Below are 5,180 nucleotides of genomic sequence, written 5' to 3'. Positions count from 1 at the left end.
GAGGGCGAGCGACCCCCGCCCGGGAGCGGCCGGAGGAAGGGCGGGAAAGCGCGGGCGGCGGGGGGCGGGGCAGCTCCCCCTGGGGCCGGATGCGGGGCTCCCGGCTTCCCCGCGAGGCTGTGGGCGGCTCGGCCGGTGAAGCCGGCCCTGCCGAGGCGCCGACGGTCGGGAGTCCTTGCGGTGACCGGTGCTCGCTGCCGAGGCTCCCGGCCCTGGCGTCGCCCTCCTACCACGCAGAGCTGGCGTCGGCGGCCCAGGGAGGAGCGCGCTCTCGCTGGGTCCCTACCGGGCCCTTATGGTTGCCGAGGAGCGCGCTCTTGCTGAGCCCCTATCGGGCTCGCACGGTGACCGCCGGGGAGCGCGAGTGACCTGCAGGCCCCTGGGCAGGGAGCGCGTGCAGGCCCCTGGGCCGGAGAGGGCAGCCGTGCCCTGGGGTCGCGCGCTCGGAGCGCCGTGGGCACAACTTGAGATGAGTCCGGAGTGGGCTGCGCTGGCGGCGGTTTCATTTCCGGGTGTGACGGCCCGGCGTTTAAGAGCGGACTCAGACGTAGCCTTACTGTTGGACGTGAACGTTGTCAATCTGTGTCCTTGATTGTGGAGTCTGATAAGACATTATTTTTAATCAGGCGCCCGTTCTCTGTCACGCTTCTGATAAAAAGGAGAAAAGGGGGAGCAAGGCGAGGATGGTCCTCATACAATTACTTCGTTTAAAGACTCTATCTCCAGTAGGATGGGTAAGGAGTTACAATTTGGGAAAAATGTTTAACATTGTCACTTGGGTCTAGAGCCAGGTGTCAGGGTCATTTACTCAGCCAGTTTCCCCCTGGAGGTTTGGTGGCTCACGCTGGAAGGAAAAAAAAGAATGCGATCTTTTCATTGAGGTGTAGACTTTGATAGAATTAGTAATCCGGTAGAGTCAAGATTGTCATTTATTAACCATGCTTTTATTTCTGGGGTTGTAAATTCATGCATGAATTTCACTGGGCTGGTGATTCCAGTGTGCTTCTCATTCCTTGGATTTATGCAAGACCTTTGAGCTAAACTGAGAGCACTCCGCCTGTCATTTACCGTCCTGAGAAACAGATTCAGGAATTAAAGATGCCAAATTATTATTATTATTATTATTATTATTATTATTATTATTATTATTTTGTTTTTGTTTTTTCGAGACAGGGTTTCTCTGTGGTTTTGGAGCCTGTCCTGGAACTAGCTCTTGTAGACCAGGCTGGTCTCGAACTCACAGAGATCTGCCTGTCTCTGCCTCCCGAGTGCTGGGATTAAAGGTGTGCGCCACCACCGCCCGGCAAGATGCCAAATTATTAGTGTAGGCTCTGAATTTAAAATTATTGTATTAATAACTTTTTTCTCGAGACAAAGGTTTCTCTTTAGCTTTGGAGCCTGCCCTTGAACTACTCTTGTAGACCGTGCTGGCCTCCTTCTGCCTCCCGCGATTAAAGGCGTGCGCCACCACCACCCGGCTTAATGTGAAGGTGTTGGGCTTTGTGTCCCAGAACCAGCAGTTACCCATCAACAAGATGCCCTTTCCACATTTGAAATGCTTATCTAGGTGAACAATGTGGGGCTGGCTTGGTGCGTCCCTTTAATCCCAGCCTTCGGGAGACAGAGGCAGGCGAATCATTCTGAGTTCGAGGCCAGCCTGAGCTACAGAGTGAGTTCCAGGACAGCCAGGACTGCTGCACAGAGAAACCATGTCTTAAAAAAAAGAAAAAAAATTCTGGGATTAATAACTTTCCTTTGTGACAGTGGGGTTGATTTGTTTCCTTAGAGATAGTGAAAAATAGGCACACTTTGTTTAAATATATGTATATATATATATATACACACACACACACACACACACACACACAAAAGTATACTTTGGAAAAAGCAAGTCACTGGCTTTTATTTTTCATAATCTTATGTCATGATTATTTGCTTTTAGTCGCGTCTCTTGATTTCCATTTCAACTTTTTCATAGAGCTTTAAAGCATCTGTTGTTTTTAAAAATCTTTTCTGAATTTTGAATTCCTAAATGAAATTTTCTGTTTGCTTTTAGGACATGAATTAGCTCCCTATGACTACCATTTCAGTGCTATTAGTGTAAAGTCAAAAAGTTCAGCCTTCAAATTGATAACCATTTACATTTTAACACTTGGTGAGTGCTAGGGTCACATAGTAGAGACTGTACTCAGTTACAGTGGAAAGATACACTGATGGAAGGTCTGTCTGTCATTGACTTTGTAGATTGGGGTAGGGAGCACAGTTACCCTCAGACCCTGCAGTTGTAATGATAGGGTGTATAGTAGGTGTACATCAATTATTTGTTGGTTGAATTGATAAATGGGAATTAATGTGAGGAAAGCATAGACACTCTGGTGCTAAAACTGGATTTTTAGCCCCCCTTCAATAAAAAAAAAGTCACTGCTGTGTGTTTCAGATTTCTGTTGGAAATGCGCTATTAAAATGGGTGTCTGCAAAGGTAACTGTGTGTTGGTGCTGTATTGAGAGTCAATCCTGTGTTTATATGGCTTTCTAGCCATCTGCAGCCTGTCGATGCTCTGGTCATGAGGAACTGCACATACTCTCCTGCTGCCTTAACTGGCTGAACAGTTCAGTGGATGGATGGATGGATGGTTAGCCAGTGTTTTATCTTAATAGAACTTGGAATTCTTGGTGTAACCATACCAGCAGCATAGGTGCTGGCCGTCCTCATGGCCCTTATATTGGAGATGGAAAAGGAAGGGTCTTTCTCTCTTAAGAACGCTCCAGGATTTGCACATCTCTCCCTCTTTTCCTTCTTGGGGTCTGTGTGACTAATGAGCTCAATAACGTGGGCCTGAAGTGTGGAACAGAAGTCCCTACTTTGCTACTGAAATTCCTTTCTGACTAACTTATACTGTCAACATGACAGCGAGAGGTGCCTAGAAGAGAGTATAATGCAGAGATCCTCTGCTGCGTGGGTTTGATTACAGAAATTAATAAACTACTCTCTAAATAATAAAAAAGGCCTTCTGATGCAATTTTTGTTCTTGCCAAAAACAGAAGAAATGCCGTTTTTAGACCTAGAGAATCTTGGGGATGCAGAGCTGAGGGTCAGATGTGGTGCAGAACGAGCCAGTGTGCTTTGGTATGTCTGAGGTTAGTATCTTGTGGGAAGGTACTGGCCACGGTAGAGAAGACTGTTATAAAAGGAGGCCAAGGGACAGGAAATTATGGCTGCATAAGAAGGAAAGAGCCAAGTGCAGAATAGTGAAGTCTATTAGTCCGTGGTCTCAGGTGTTGACTTTCTCTGTGTGCGTACCTTTGCCTCATTTATCTAGTGTTGGGTAATAATGTATTAAATGCTAATTCTTATTTTAGGTATACTTCTGTGAGAAAAGTCTTACAATACGTTTTATCCTTTGTTTCTTTTTAAGCAGTGTGGTCTAATCCTTCTTGCCTCAAGTTGAGGATTATTAGCATCCATTACTGACAGTAATTGAACAAGGGTTTGAGATGACTGTGAAATGTGCGCTGCTGATGCTGTTTACCCTGCGTTTACTTCCGGGATCTGCCTTGAAAAGTCTGCCTGTCTTCTTTCACGGGTAGGAAGCTGTGTAGCTTCTGGCCTTCTGTGGAGCAGTACCTAGGTCCTCTGCTTCCTGAGATCACATTTAAGATAGTTAAGTAATAAACTTATTAAATTCTGTAGACTCTTTGAGCAATAGTGGCTGAACTTTGTAACCACTGTGTGCTTGCCCAAAGACCTTAATTCATCTCTTGTTCTTTTCCCCTGACTTGCATCCTGTATATATGCATTTTATGTTGTGTGTTCTTCCTGGAGATAAAATAGGAGTGGGGAGAAGATTCGGTGGATAAAGTTCTTGCCGTGCGAACACGAGAACTTGAGTTTAGATCCTTAGCTGAGGATCTGAATAAAAACTGAGAGCTTGTGGCAGCTTTTTATCCCAGCACTCTAGAGGCTGAGACAGGATCCCCTGGGTAAACTGACTAATTAGACTAGCTCAGTCAGTGAGCTCTAGGTTCAGTGACAACTCTGCCTCAGTAAATAAAGTGTAGAAGGATTGAGGATGGCACCCAGTGTAAACCTCTGGCCTTCACATGTGTAAACACACATATACATATGAATACCACTCACACATGCACAAAAAGAAAGTAACATGGAAGTCCTAATGTTGGATCTGTTTTTTCTTCTTCTTTTTTCTTTTTAACACTTTCTTTTTATTTATCTATTTTTTTTTTTCGAGACAGGGTTTCTCTGTGGTTTTTGGAGCCTGTCCTGCAACTAGCTCTTGTAGACCAGGCTGGTCTCGAACTCACAGAGATCCGCCTGCCTCTGCCTCCCAAGTGCTGGGATTAAAGGCGTGCGCTTTTTAAAACCATTGCACAGGGGCTGGTGGTGTAAATCCCAGCACTCTGGGAAGCAGAGGCAGGCAGATCTCTGAGTTCAAGGCCAGCCTGGTCTACAGAGTGAGTTCCAAGATAGCCAGAGCTGTTATACAGAGAAACCCTGTCTCCCCCATCTCATAAAAGCAAAAGAAAAGAAAACCATTGTTGGTAATACTTGAAGATCTGATTTCAGCCTTGTCTTTTATATCATTCATATATCACTCCTGGGGAATAGCTTCTTGGACTTTGTCTTTCTACTAAAATCTTTACATTGTTTTTATTCCCAGTTCCAACCAGCATCAGGAACCAGGTTAGCAATAACAGTAGTCTAGAACGGCCTAACACAGCCTTAAACGGTGGTTCTGTACTGATGATTGAGTAGGGAAACACCTAGAGCATAGGAAGCCTCATTATGCCTTGTACCTTTAAAGCACTTTCTACTGAGTGTCTGGGTCACTGCACACTGCCTGTCTCTTCTGTACACTAGATCAAGCCTTGATAAAGATAAAATTGTCTCTCTCTCTCTCTGTTTTCCTTCTTCCTTTCTTCCTTCCTTCCTTTTTTTTTTTTTTTTTAAGAAAGAAAATTTTCCTGATTTAAGGTTTAAATGGGATGGGTTGCAAGTTTTTCTTTATTTTTTTAATTTTTTTTTTTTTTTTTAAGAAAGAAAATTTTCCTGATTTAAGGTTTAAATGGGATGGGTTGCAAGTTTTTCTTTATTTTTTTAAGAGAGTATGGTTTTTTTTTTTTGTTGTTGTTGTTGTTGCCCTTTTCATTTTAGAGTCACACCT

The 5,180-nt window shown here is 44.5% G+C and overlaps 1 protein-coding gene across 1 annotated transcript in view; it reads left to right on the top strand.

Annotated features, from left to right (window-relative positions):
* The first annotated feature begins 140 nt into the window (after positions 1 to 140).
* The window catches only part of Fam20b (FAM20B, glycosaminoglycan xylosylkinase), a 37,043-nt gene continuing 32,003 nt past the window's right edge, over positions 141 to 5,180 (top strand). The window contains exon 1 of the mRNA XM_013352505.2: positions 141 to 734. The gene's annotated coding sequence lies outside the window, so the exon portion shown is untranslated. The remainder of the gene's footprint in view (positions 735 to 5,180) is intronic.

The sequence above is a fragment of the Microtus ochrogaster genome (assembly GCF_000317375.1).
Source record: "Microtus ochrogaster isolate Prairie Vole_2 chromosome 6 unlocalized genomic scaffold, MicOch1.0 chr6_random_2, whole genome shotgun sequence".
NCBI lineage: Eukaryota > Metazoa > Chordata > Mammalia > Rodentia > Cricetidae > Microtus > Microtus ochrogaster.
The sequence above is the reverse complement of the archived record's forward strand: the minus strand, read 5'-3'. Positions and strand labels throughout refer to the sequence as shown.